The following is a 13,417-nucleotide window of genomic DNA, read 5'->3' as shown; positions in this document are numbered from 1 at the left end:
CGGATTTTGGGATGGACTCTTTGGCTTTGCTTTTCTTCTCCTCATTGGATTTTTCATGTTAAAAGTTGCAGAAGCCAGATGACAAGCTCATTTTGGTTCAACTTCAGCAACTGTGCATTGCATTGCCATGTAATGTAATGTAATGCAATGCTATCTATCTAGCTCTCCCTCTATACTTCCTTTTGGATAAACAAACATATTAGGCAAGCATTTTGGAGCTTTCACCTAAATAACTACAGGTGGTGAGATAAGCTGCACAATATAATTGACCTTTCAGTATATTGTTGCACACACACCATCTATTTAGCAAATGCCCTTGTTATCAACAGCAGCCTTTTAAACTCACCTGAGCTAACAGGTATGTGAGCTGGTTACTCTGCTGCGCTTAAAATTTCTTTTTTGGTTTGCTACAATGCCTTTTCTGAAACGTTGTCTCCCTCTGCTGGAACACTGACTTCTTTCATTTAATGCCTGCAGACTATAAAAGAGAAACCAACCCAAAAAGTTTGGTTGATTAGTCTGTGGCATTCTTTTAAACTGTTGCTTATGGCGGTCTCTGTGAGCTTCTCAGTGACATTCAGCCATCCAGGTATCCCGCCTGCAGTAGACGGAATGTGGCAATGGAATGCTGGCTGCGCATGTCATAATAGGCTCTGAGCCTTTATATACCTGCGCACAGCAGCAGCCACCTTCAGTCTGCTGCTGGACAGCCAGCAGCAGCAGCAGGAGAGGTAATTAATCAGCAACCCTCCTGCTAAGGGTAGACAGCTGCTCGTTCCACCCCCCCCCCCGCCTTAATTGGTTCTCCTCCCTTCCAACGGTGTTGAGGCGGGTGGGAACAGCCGGGGGTTGAGGGTACTGTGCTAAAAGAGGTGGAGTTATGCAGATCTAAAACGCGTGGATTGCAGCAGCAGCAAGCCGAAAAGTGCAGGCATGTGAGGGATCTAGAGGTTGACAGCATGTCTTCTTAACGCGAGTCCAGGTGGCCATCTCCACAAATGGACTTTTCAGAATCCTTGGGTGGCACCGTAGTCGGAAACCAATTCTGGTTATCGCTTCTCGGCCTTTTGGCTAAGATCAAGTGTAGTATCTGTTCTTATCAGTTTAATATCTGATACGTCCCCTATCTGGGGACCATATATTAAATGGATTTTTAGAACAGGGAGATGGAAAAAGAGCTTGCTCTGTCCACTCCACGCATTGACCTGGTATTGCAGTATCTCCAGGACCGGTGCACCCCTTCTTTAATGCAGTTTCTAAAATCAGAAAGAATTGAATTCAATGCTTTTTGTTCATTTTGCTTGTTTGTCGGATTTTGGGATGGACTCTTTGGCTTTGCTTTTCTTCTCCTCATTGGATTTTTCATGTTAAAAGTTGCAGAAACCAGATGACAAGCTCATTTTGGTTCAACTTCAGCAACTGTGCATTGCATTGCCATGTAATGTAATGTAATGCAATGCTATCTATCTAGCTCTCCCTCTATACTTCCTTTTGGATAAACAGACATATTAGGCAAGCATTTTGGAGCTTTCACCTAAATAACTACAGGTGGTGAGATAAGCTGCACAATATAATTGACCTTTCAGTATATTGTTGCACACACACCATCTATTTAGCAAATGCCCTTGTTATCAACAGCAGCCTTTTAAACTCACCTGAGCTAACAGGTATGTGAGCTGGTTACTCTGCTGCGCTTAAAATTTCTTTTTTGGTTTGCTACAATGCCTTTTCTGAAACGTTGTCTCCCTCTGCTGGAACACTGACTTCTTTCATTTAATGCCTGCAGACTATAAAAGAGAAACCAACCCAAAAAGTTTGGTTGATTAGTCTGTGGCATTCTTTTAAACTGTTGCTTATGGCGGTCTCTGTGAGCTTCTCAGTGACATTCAGCCATCCAGGTATCCCGCCTGCAGTAGACGGAATGTGGCAATGGAACGCTGGCTGCGCGTGTCATAATAGGCTCTGAGCCTTTATATACCTGCGCACAGCAGCAGCCACCTTCAGTCTGCTGCTGGACAGCCAGCAGCAGCAGCAGCAGGAGAGGTAATTAATCAGCAACCCTCCTGCTAAGGGTAGACAGCTGCTCGTTCCACCCCCCCCCCCGCCTTAATTGGTTCTCCTCCCTTCCAACGGTGTTGAGGCGGGTGGGAACAGCCGGGGGTTGAGGGTACTGTGCTAAAAGAGGTGGAGTTATGCAGATCTAAAACGCGTGGATTGCAGCAGCAGCAAGCCGAAAAGTGCAGGCATGTGAGGGATCTAGAGGTTGACAGCATGTCTTCTTAACGGGAGTCCAGGTGGCCATCTCCACAAATGGACTTTTCAGAATCCTTGGCACCGTAGTCGGAAACCAATTCTGGTTATCGCTTCTCGGCCTTTTGGCTAAGATCAAGTGTAGTATCTGTTCTTATCAGTTTAATATCTGATACGTCCCCTATCTGGGGACCATATATTAAATGGATTTTTAGAACAGGGAGATGGAAAAAGAGCTTGCTCTGTCCACTCCACGCATTGACCTGGTATTGCAGTATCTCCAGGACCGGTGCACCCCTTCTTTAATGCAGTTTCTAAAATCAGAAAGAATTGAATTCAATGCTTTTTGTTCATTTTGCTTGTTTGTCGGATTTTGGGATGGACTCTTTGGCTTTGCTTTTCTTCTCCTCATTGGATTTTCCATGTTAAAAGTTGCAGAAGCCAGATGACAAGCTCATTTTGGTTCAACTTCAGCAACTGTGCATTGCATTGCCATGTAATGTAATGTAATGCAATGCTATCTATCTAGCTCTCCCTCTATACTTCCTTTTGGATAAACAGACATATTAGGCAAGCATTTTGGAGCTTTCACCTAAAAAACTACAGGTGGTGAGATAAGCTGCACAATATAATTGACCTTTCAGTATATTGTTGCACACACACCATCTATTTAGCAAATGCCCTTGTTATCAACAGCAGCTTTTTAAACTCACCTGAGCTAACAGGTATGTGAGCTGGTTACTCTGCTGCGCTTAAAATTTCTTTTTTGGTTTGCTACAATGCCTTGTCTGAAACGTTGTCTCCCTCTGCTGGAACACTGACTTCTTTCATTTAATGCCTGCAGACTATAAAAGAGAAACCAACCCAAAAAGTTTGGTTGATTAGTCTGTGGCATTCTTTTAAACTGTTGCTTATGGCGGTCTCTGTGAGCTTCTCAGTGACATTCAGCCATCCAGGTATCCCGCCTGCAGTAGACGGAATGTGGCAATGGAACGCTGGCTGCGCGTGTCATAATAGGCTCTGAGCCTTTATATACCTGCGCACAGCAGCAGCCACCTTCAGTCTGCTGCTGGACAGCCAGCAGCAGCAGCAGCAGGAGAGGTAATTAATCAGCAACCCTCCTGCTAAGGGTAGACAGCTGCTCGTTCCACCCCCCCCCCCCCCGCCTTAATTGGTTCTCCTCCCTTCCAACGGTGTTGAGGCGGGTGGGAACAGCCGGGGGTTGAGGGTACTGTGCTAAAAGAGGTGGAGTTATGCAGATCTAAAACGCGTGGATTGCAGCAGCAGCAAGCCGAAAAGTGCAGGCATGTGAGGGATCTAGAGGTTGACAGCATGTCTTCTTAACGGGAGTCCAGGTGGCCATCTCCACAAATGGACTTTTCAGAATCCTTGGGTGGCACCGTAGTCGGAAACCAATTCTGGTTATCGCTTCTCGGCCTTTTGGCTAAGATCAAGTGTAGTATCTGTTCTTATCAGTTTAATATCTGATACGTCCCCTATCTGGGGACCATATATTAAATGGATTTTTAGAACAGGGAGATGGAAAAAGAGCTTGCTCTGTCCACTCCACGCATTGACCTGGTATTGCAGTATCTCCAGGACCGGTGCACCCCTTCTTTAATGCAGTTTCTAAAATCAGAAAGAATTGAATTCAATGCTTTTTGTTCATTTTGCTTGTTTGTCGGATTTTGGGATGGACTCTTTGGCTTTGCTTTTCTTCTCCTCATTGGATTTTTCATGTTAAAAGTTGCAGAAGCCAGATGACAAGCTCATTTTGGTTCAACTTCAGCAACTGTGCATTGCATTGCCATGTAATGTAATGTAATGCAATGCTATCTATCTAGCTCTCCCTCTATACTTCCTTTTGGATAAACAGACATATTAGGCAAGCATTTTGGAGCTTTCAACTAAATAACTACAGGTGGTGAGATAAGCTGCACAATATAATTGACCTTTCAGTATATTGTTGCACACACACCATCTATTTAGCAAATGCCCTTGTTATCAACAGCAGCCTTTTAAACTCACCTGAGCTAACAGGTATGTGAGCTGGTTACTCTGCTGCGCTTAAAATTTCTTTTTTGGTTTGCTACAATGCCTTTTCTGAAACGTTGTCTCCCTCTGCTGGAACACTGACTTCTTTCATTTAATGCCTGCAGACTATAAAAGAGAAACCAACCCAAAAAGTTTGGTTGATTAGTCTGTGGCATTCTTTTAAACTGTTGCTTATGGCGGTCTCTGTGAGCTTCTCAGTGACATTCAGCCATCCAGGTATCCCGCCTGCAGTAGACGGAATGTGGCAATGGAACGCTGGCTGCGCGTGTCATAATAGGCTCTGAGCCTTTATATACCTGCGCACAGCAGCAGCCACCTTCAGTCTGCTGCTGGACAGCCAGCAGCAGCAGCAGCAGGAGAGGTAATTAATCAGCAACCCTCCTGCTAAGGGTAGACAGCTGCTCGTTCCACCCCCCCCCCGCCTAATTGGTTCTCCTCCCTTCCAACGGTGTTGAGGCGGGTGGGAACAGCCGGGGGTTGAGGGTACTGTGCTAAAAGAGGTGGAGTTATGCAGATCTAAAACGCGTGGATTGCAGCAGCAGCAAGCCGAAAAGTGCAGGCATGTGAGGGATCTAGAGGTTGACAGCATGTCTTCTTAACGGGAGTCCAGGTGGCCATCTCCACAAATGGACTTTTCAGAATCCTTGGGTGGCACCGTAGTCGGAAACCAATTCTGGTTATCGCTTCTCGGCCTTTTGGCTAAGATCAAGTGTAGTATCTGTTCTTATCAGTTTAATATCTGATACGTCCCCTATCTGGGGACCATATATTAAATGGATTTTTAGAACAGGGAGATGGAAAAAGAGCTTGCTCTGTCCACTCCACGCATTGACCTGGTATTGCAGTATCTCCAAGACTGGTGCACCCCTTCTTTAATGCAGTTTCTAAAATCAGAAAGAATTGAATTCAATGCTTTTTGTTCATTTTGCTTGTTTGTCGGATTTTGGGATGGACTCTTTGGCTTTGCTTTTCTTCTCCTCATTGGATTTTTCATGTTAAAAGTTGCAGAAGCCAGATGACAAGCTCATTTTGGTTCAACTTCAGCAACTGTGCATTGCATTGCCATGTAATGTAATGCAATGCTATCTATCTAGCTCTCCCTCTATACTTCCTTTTGGATAAACAGACATATTAGGCAAGCATTTTGGAGCTTTCACCTAAATAACTACAGGTGGTGAGATAAGCTGCACAATATAATTGACCTTTCAGTATATTGTTGCACACACACCATCTATTTAGCAAATGCCCTTGTTATCAACAGCAGCCTTTTAAACTCACCTGAGCTAACAGGTATGTGAGCTGGTTACTCTGCTGCGCTTAAAATTTCTTTTTTGGTTTGCTACAATGCCTTTTCTGAAACGTTGTCTCCCTCTGCTGGAACACTGACTTCTTTCATTTAATGCCTGCAGACTATAAAAGAGAAACCAACCCAAAAAGTTTGGTTGATTAGTCTGTGGCATTCTTTTAAACTGTTGCTTATGGCGGTCTCTGTGAGCTTCTCAGTGACATTCAGCCATCCAGGTATCCCGCCTGCAGTAGACGGAATGTGGCAATGGAACGCTGGCTGCGCGTGTCATAATAGGCTCTGAGCCTTTATATACCTGCGCACAGCAGCAGCCACCTTCAGTCTGCTGCTGGACAGCCAGCAGCAGCAGCAGCAGGAGAGGTAATTAATCAGCAACCCTCCTGCTAAGGGTAGACAGCTGCTCGTTCCACCCCCCCCCCCGCCTTAATTGGTTCTCCTCCCTTCCAACGGTGTTGAGGCGGGTGGGAACAGCCGGGGGTTGAGGGTACTGTGCTAAAAGAGGTGGAGTTATGCAGATCTAAAACGCGTGGATTGCAGCAGCAGCAAGCCGAAAAGTGCAGGCATGTGAGGGATCTAGAGGTTGACAGCATGTCTTCTTAACGGGAGTCCAGGTGGCCATCTCCACAAATGGACTTTTCAGAATCCTTGGGTGGCACCGTAGTCGGAAACCAATTCTGGTTATCGCTTCTCGGCCTTTTGGCTAAGATCAAGTGTAGTATCTGTTCTTATCAGTTTAATATCTGATACGTCCCCTATCTGGGGACCATATATTAAATGGATTTTTAGAACAGGGAGATGGAAAAAGAGCTTGCTCTGTCCACTCCACGCATTGACCTGGTATTGCAGTATCTCCAGGACCGGTGCACCCCTTCTTTAATGCAGTTTCTAAAATCAGAAAGAATTGAATTCAATGCTTTTTGTTCATTTTGCTTGTTTGTCGGATTTTGGGATGGACTCTTTGGCTTTGCTTTTCTTCTCCTCATTGGATTTTTCATGTTAAAAGTTGCAGAAGCCAGATGACAAGCTCATTTTGGTTCAACTTCAGCAACTGTGCATTGCATTGCCATGTAATGTAATGTAATGCAATGCTATCTATCTAGCTCTCCCTCTATACTTCCTTTTGGATAAACAGACATATTAGGCAAGCATTTTGGAGCTTTCACCTAAATAACTACAGGTGGTGAGATAAGCTGCACAATATAATTGACCTTTCAGTATATTGTTGCACACACACCATCTATTTAGCAAATGCCCTTGTTATCAACAGCAGCCTTTTAAACTCACCTGAGCTAACAGGTATGTGAGCTGGTTACTCTGCTGCGCTTAAAATTTCTTTTTTGGTTTGCTACAATGCCTTTTCTGAAACGTTGTCTCCCTCTGCTGGAACACTGACTTCTTTCATTTAATGCCTGCAGACTATAAAAGAGAAACCAACCCAAAAAGTTTGGTTGATTAGTCTGTGGCATTCTTTTAAACTGTTGCTTATGGCGGTCTCTGTGAGCTTCTCAGTGACATTCAGCCATCCAGGTATCCCGCCTGCAGTAGACGGAATGTGGCAATGGAACGCTGGCTGCGCGTGTCATAATAGGCTCTGAGCCTTTATATACCTGCGCACAGCAGCAGCCACCTTCAGTCTGCTGCTGGACAGCCAGCAGCAGCAGCAGCAGGAGAGGTAATTAATCAGCAACCCTCCTGCTAAGGGTAGACAGCTGCTCGTTCCACCCCCCCCCCCGCCTTAATTGGTTCTCCTCCCTTCCAACGGTGTTGAGGCGGGTGGGAACAGCCGGGGGTTGAGGGTACTGTGCTAAAAGAGGTGGAGTTATGCAGATCTAAAACGCGTGGATTGCAGCAGCAGCAAGCCGAAAAGTGCAGGCATGTGAGGGATCTAGAGGTTGACAGCATGTCTTCTTAACGGGAGTCCAGGTGGCCATCTCCACAAATGGACTTTTCAGAATCCTTGGGTGGCACCGTAGTCGGAAACCAATTCTGGTTATCGCTTCTCGGCCTTTTGGCTAAGATCAAGTGTAGTATCTGTTCTTATCAGTTTAATATCTGATACGTCCCCTATCTGGGGACCATATATTAAATGGATTTTTAGAACAGGGAGATGGAAAAAGAGCTTGCTCTGTCCACTCCACGCATTGACCTGGTATTGCAGTATCTCCAGGACCGGTGCACCCCTTCTTTAATGCAGTTTCTAAAATCAGAAAGAATTGAATTCAATGCTTTTTGTTCATTTTGCTTGTTTGTCGGATTTTGGGATGGACTCTTTGGCTTTGCTTTTCTTCTCCTCATTGGATTTTTCATGTTAAAAGTTGCAGAAGCCAGATGACAAGCTCATTTTGGTTCAACTTCAGCAACTGTGCATTGCATTGCCATGTAATGTAATGTAATGCAATTTTATCTATCTAGCTCTCCCTCTATACTTCCTTTTGGATAAACAGACATATTAGGCAAGCATTTTGGAGCTTTCACCTAAATAACTACAGGTGGTGAGATAAGCTGCACAATATAATTGACCTTTCAGTATATTGTTGCACACACACCATCTATTTAGCAAATGCCCTTGTTATCAACAGCAGCCTTTTAAACTCACCTGAGCTAACAGGTATGTGAGCTGGTTACTCTGCTGCGCTTAAAATTTCTTTTTTGGTTTGCTACAATGCCTTTTCTGAAACGTTGTCTCCCTCTGCTGGAACACTGACTTCTTTCATTTAATGCCTGCAGACTATAAAAGAGAAACCAACCCAAAAAGTTTGGTTGATTAGTCTGTGGCATTCTTTTAAACTGTTGCTTATGGCGGTCTCTGTGAGCTTCTCAGTGACATTCAGCCATCCAGGTATCCCGCCTGCAGTAGACGGAATGTGGCAATGGAACGCTGGCTGCGCGTGTCATAATAGGCTCTGAGCCTTTATATACCTGCGCACAGCAGCAGCCACCTTCAGTCTGCTGCTGGACAGCCAGCAGCAGCAGCAGCAGGAGAGGTAATTAATCAGCAACCCTCCTGCTAAGGGTAGACAGCTGCTCGTTCCACCCCCCCCTGCCTTAATTGGTTCTCCTCCCTTCCAACGGTGTTGAGGCGGGTGGGAACAGCCGGGGGTTGAGGGTACTGTGCTAAAAGAGGTGGAGTTATGCAGATCTAAAACGCGTGGATTGCAGCAGCAGCAAGCCGAAAAGTGCAGGCATGTGAGGGATCTAGAGGTTGACAGCATGTCTTCCTAACGGGAGTCCAGGTGGCCATCTCCACAAATGGACTTTTCAGAATCCTTGGGTGGCACCGTAGTCGGAAACCAATTCTGGTTATCGCTTCTCGGCCTTTTGGCTAAGATCAAGTGTAGTATCTGTTCTTATCAGTTTAATATCTGATACGTCCCCTATCTGGGGACCATATATTAAATGGATTTTTAGAGCAGGGAGATGGAAAAAGAGCTTGCTCTGTCCACTCCACGCATTGACCTGGTATTGCAGTATCTCCAGGACCGGTGCACCCCTTCTTTAATGCAGTTTCTAAAATCAGAAAGAATTGAATTCAATGCTTTTTGTTCATTTTGCTTGTTTGTCGGATTTTGGGATGGACTCTTTGGCTTTGCCTTTCTTCTCCTCATTGGATTTTTCATGTTAAAAGTTGCAGAAGCCAGATGACAAGCTCATTTTGGTTCAACTTCAGCAACTGTGCATTGCATTGCCATGTAATGTAATGTAATGCAATGCTATCTATCTAGCTCTCCCTCTATACTTCCTTTTGGATAAACAGACATATTAGGCAAGCATTTTGGAGCTTTCACCTAAATAACTACAGGTGGTGAGATAAGCTGCACAATATAATTGACCTTTCAGTATATTGTTGCACACACACCATCTATTTAGCAAATGCCCTTGTTATCAACAGCAGCCTTTTAAACTCACCTGAGCTAACAGGTATGTGAGCTGGTTACTCTGCTGCGCTTAAAATTTCTTTTTTGGTTTGCTACAATGCCTTTTCTGAAACGTTGTCTCCCTCTGCTGGAACACTGACTTCTTTCATTTAATGCCTGCAGACTATAAAAGAGAAACCAACCCAAAAAGTTTGGTTGATTAGTCTGTGGCATTCTTTTAAACTGTTGCTTATGGCGGTCTCTGTGAGCTTCTCAGTGACATTCAGCCATCCAGGTATCCCGCCTGCAGTAGACGGAATGTGGCAATGGAACGCTGGCTGCGCGTGTCATAATAGGCTCTGAGCCTTTATATACCTGCGCACAGCAGCAGCCACCTTCAGTCTGCTGCTGGACAGCCAGCAGCAGCAGCAGCAGGAGAGGTAATTAATCAGCAACCCTCCTGCTAAGGGTAGACAGCTGCTCGTTCCACCTCCCCCCCGCCTTAATTGGTTCTCCTCCCTTCCAACGGTGTTGAGGCGGGTGGGAACAGCCGGGGGTTGAGGGTACTGTGCTAAAAGAGGTGGAGTTATGCAGATCTAAAACGCGTGGATTGCAGCAGCAGCAAGCCGAAAAGTGCAGGCATGTGAGGGATCTAGAGGTTGACAGCATGTCTTCTTAACGGGAGTCCAGGTGGCCATCTCCACAAATGGACTTTTCAGAATCCTTGGGTGGCACCGTAGTCGGAAACCAATTCTGGTTATCGCTTCTCGGCCTTTTGGCTAAGATCAAGTGTAGTATCTGTTCTTATCAGTTTAATATCTGATACGTCCCCTATCTGGGGACCATATATTAAATGGATTTTTAGAGCAGGGAGATGGAAAAAGAGCTTGCTCTGTCCACTCCACGCATTGACCTGGTATTGCAGTATCTCCAGGACCGGTGCACCCCTTCTTTAATGCAGTTTCTAAAATCAGAAAGAATTGAATTCAATGCTTTTTGTTCATTTTGCTTGTTTGTCGGATTTTGGGATGGACTCTTTGGCTTTGCTTTTCTTCTCCTCATTGGATTTTTCATGTTAAAAGTTGCAGAAGCCAGATGACAAGCTCATTTTGGTTCAACTTCAGCAACTGTGCATTGCATTGCCATGTAATGTAATGTAATGCAATGCTATCTATCTAGCTCTCCCTCTATACTTCCTTTTGGATAAACAGACATATTAGGCAAGCATTTTGGAGCTTTCACCTAAATAACTACAGGTGGTGAGATAAGCTGCACAATATAATTGACCTTTCAGTATATTGTTGCACACACACCATCTATTTAGCAAATGCCCTTGTTATCAACAGCAGCCTTTTAAACTCACCTGAGCTAACAGGTATGTGAGCTGGTTACTCTGCTGCGCTTAAAATTTCTTTTTTGGTTTGCTACAATGCCTTTTCTGAAACGTTGTCTCCCTCTGCTGGAACACTGACTTCTTTCATTTAATGCCTGCAGACTATAAAAGAGAAACCAACCCAAAAAGTTTGGTTGATTAGTCTGTGGCATTCTTTTAAACTGTTGCTTATGGCGGTCTCTGTGAGCTTCTCAGTGACATTCAGCCATCCAGGTATCCCGCCTGCAGTAGACGGAATGTGGCAATGGAACGCTGGCTGCGCGTGTCATAATAGGCTCTGAGCCTTTATATACCTGCGCACAGCAGCAGCCACCTTCAGTCTGCTGCTGGACAGCCAGCAGCAGCAGCAGCAGGAGAGGTAATTAATCAGCAACCCTCCTGCTAAGGGTAGACAGCTGCTCGTTCCACCCCCACCCCCGCCTTAATTGGTTCTCCTCCCTTCCAACGGTGTTGAGGCGGGTGGGAACAGCCGGGGGTTGAGGGTACTGTGCTAAAAGAGGTGGAGTTATGCAGATCTAAAACGCGTGGATTGCAGCAGCAGCAAGCCGAAAAGTGCAGGCATGTGAGGGATCTAGAGGTTGACAGCATGTCTTCTTAACGGGAGTCCAGGTGGCCATCTCCACAAATGGACTTTTCAGAATCCTTGGGTGGCACCGTAGTCGGAAACCAATTCTGGTTATCGCTTCTCGGCCTTTTGGCTAAGATCAAGTGTAGTATCTGTTCTTATCAGTTTAATATCTGATACGTCCCCTATCTGGGGACCATATATTAAATGGATTTTTAGAACAGGGAGATGGAAAAAGAGCTTGCTCTGTCCACTCCACGCATTGACCTGGTATTGCAGTATCTCCAGGACCGGTGCACCCCTTCTTTAATGCAGTTTCTAAAATCAGAAAGAATTGAATTCAATGCTTTTTGTTCATTTTGCTTGTTTGTCGGATTTTGGGATGGACTCTTTGGCTTTGCTTTTCTTCTCCTCATTGGATTTTTCATGTTAAAAGTTGCAGAAGCCAGATGACAAGCTCATTTTGGTTCAACTTCAGCAACTGTGCATTGCATTGCCATGTAATGTAATGTAATGCAATGCTATCTATCTAGCTCTCCCTCTATACTTCCTTTTGGATAAACAGACATATTAGGCAAGCATTTTGGAGCTTTCACCTAAATAACTACAGGTGGTGAGATAAGCTGCACAATATAATTGACCTTTCAGTATATTGTTGCACACACACCATCTATTTAGCAAATGCCCTTGTTATCAACAGCAGCCTTTTAAACTCACCTGAGCTAACAGGTATGTGAGCTGGTTACTCTGCTGCGCTTAAAATTTCTTTTTTGGTTTGCTACAATGCCTTTTCTGAAACGTTGTCTCCCTCTGCTGGAACACTGACTTCTTTCATTTAATGCCTGCAGACTATAAAAGAGAAACCAACCCAAAAAGTTTGGTTGATTAGTCTGTGGCATTCTTTTAAACTGTTGCTTATGGCGGTCTCTGTGAGCTTCTCAGTGACATTCAGCCATCCAGGTATCCCGCCTGCAGTAGACGGAATGTGGCAATGGAACGCTGGCTGCGCGTGTCATAATAGGCTCTGAGCCTTTATATACCTGCGCACAGCAGCAGCCACCTTCAGTCTGCTGCTGGACAGCCAGCAGCAGCAGCAGCAGGAGAGGTAATTAATCAGCAACCCTCCTGCTAAGGGTAGACAGCTGCTCGTTCCACCCCCCCCCCCGCCTTAATTGGTTCTCCTCCCTTCCAACGGTGTTGAGGCGGGTGGGAACAGCCGGGGGTTGAGGGTACTGTGCTAAAAGAGGTGGAGTTATGCAGATCTAAAACGCGTGGATTGCAGCAGCAGCAAGCCGAAAAGTGCAGGCATGTGAGGGATCTAGAGGTTGACAGCATGTCTTCTTAACGGGAGTCCAGGTGGCCATCTCCACAAATGGACTTTTCAGAATCCTTGGGTGGCACCGTAGTCGGAAACCAATTCTGGTTATCGCTTCTCGGCCTTTTGGCTAAGATCAAGTGTAGTATCTGTTCTTATCAGTTTAATATCTGATACGTCCCCTATCTGGGGACCATATATTAAATGGATTTTTAGAACAGGGAGATGGAAAAAGAGCTTGCTCTGTCCACTCCACGCATTGACCTGGTATTGCAGTATCTCCAGGACCGGTGCACCCCTTCTTTAATGCAGTTTCTAAAATCAGAAAGAATTGAATTCAATGCTTTTTGTTCATTTTGCTTGTTTGTCGGATTTTGGGATGGACTCTTTGGCTTTGCTTTTCTTCTCCTCATTGGATTTTTCATGTTAAAAGTTGCAGAAGCCAGATGACAAGCTCATTTTGGTTCAACTTCAGCAACTGTGCATTGCATTGCCATGTAATGTAATGTAATGCAATGCTATCTATCTAGCTCTCCCTCTATACTTCCTTTTGGATAAACAGACATATTAGGCAAGCATTTTGGAGCTTTCACCTAAATAACTACAGGTGGTGAGATAAGCTGCACAATATAATTGACCTTTCAGTATATTGTTGCACACACACCATCTATTTAGCAAA

General features: G+C 45.0%; 10 non-coding genes across 10 annotated transcripts; all 10 read left to right on the top strand.

The window, feature by feature from the left end:
• The first annotated feature begins 1,051 nt into the window (after positions 1 to 1,051).
• Positions 1,052 to 1,242, top strand: LOC141195344 (U2 spliceosomal RNA). The gene has a single exon (XR_012267939.1). It is a non-coding gene; the product is annotated as a U2 spliceosomal RNA (small nuclear RNA).
• A 1,117-nt stretch (positions 1,243 to 2,359) lies between these two features.
• On the top strand, positions 2,360 to 2,550 carry LOC141195343 (U2 spliceosomal RNA). Its single transcript, XR_012267938.1, has one exon. It is a non-coding gene; the product is annotated as a U2 spliceosomal RNA (small nuclear RNA).
• Positions 2,551 to 3,674: 1,124 nt separating this feature from the next.
• Positions 3,675 to 3,865, top strand: LOC141195342 (U2 spliceosomal RNA). Its single transcript, XR_012267937.1, has one exon. It is a non-coding gene; the product is annotated as a U2 spliceosomal RNA (small nuclear RNA).
• Positions 3,866 to 4,984: 1,119 nt separating this feature from the next.
• On the top strand, positions 4,985 to 5,175 carry LOC141196106 (U2 spliceosomal RNA). The gene has a single exon (XR_012268672.1). It is a non-coding gene; the product is annotated as a U2 spliceosomal RNA (small nuclear RNA).
• A 1,116-nt stretch (positions 5,176 to 6,291) lies between these two features.
• LOC141195341 (U2 spliceosomal RNA) lies at positions 6,292 to 6,482 on the top strand. The gene has a single exon (XR_012267936.1). It is a non-coding gene; the product is annotated as a U2 spliceosomal RNA (small nuclear RNA).
• A 1,121-nt stretch (positions 6,483 to 7,603) lies between these two features.
• On the top strand, positions 7,604 to 7,794 carry LOC141195340 (U2 spliceosomal RNA). Its single transcript, XR_012267935.1, has one exon. It is a non-coding gene; the product is annotated as a U2 spliceosomal RNA (small nuclear RNA).
• Positions 7,795 to 8,913: 1,119 nt separating this feature from the next.
• On the top strand, positions 8,914 to 9,104 carry LOC141195719 (U2 spliceosomal RNA). The gene has a single exon (XR_012268297.1). It is a non-coding gene; the product is annotated as a U2 spliceosomal RNA (small nuclear RNA).
• Positions 9,105 to 10,224: 1,120 nt separating this feature from the next.
• On the top strand, positions 10,225 to 10,415 carry LOC141195718 (U2 spliceosomal RNA). The gene has a single exon (XR_012268296.1). It is a non-coding gene; the product is annotated as a U2 spliceosomal RNA (small nuclear RNA).
• A 1,121-nt stretch (positions 10,416 to 11,536) lies between these two features.
• LOC141195339 (U2 spliceosomal RNA) lies at positions 11,537 to 11,727 on the top strand. Its single transcript, XR_012267934.1, has one exon. It is a non-coding gene; the product is annotated as a U2 spliceosomal RNA (small nuclear RNA).
• Positions 11,728 to 12,848: 1,121 nt separating this feature from the next.
• LOC141195338 (U2 spliceosomal RNA) lies at positions 12,849 to 13,039 on the top strand. The gene has a single exon (XR_012267933.1). It is a non-coding gene; the product is annotated as a U2 spliceosomal RNA (small nuclear RNA).
• The last annotated feature ends 378 nt before the right edge of the window (positions 13,040 to 13,417 follow it).

This window comes from Phyllobates terribilis, unplaced genomic scaffold (genome assembly GCF_046119375.1).
Source record: "Phyllobates terribilis strain yellow unplaced genomic scaffold, ASM4611937v1 Scaffold_74__1_contigs__length_7073193, whole genome shotgun sequence".
NCBI classification, from domain to species: domain Eukaryota; kingdom Metazoa; phylum Chordata; class Amphibia; order Anura; family Dendrobatidae; genus Phyllobates; species Phyllobates terribilis.
The sequence above is the reverse complement of the archived record's forward strand: the minus strand, read 5'-3'. Positions and strand labels throughout refer to the sequence as shown.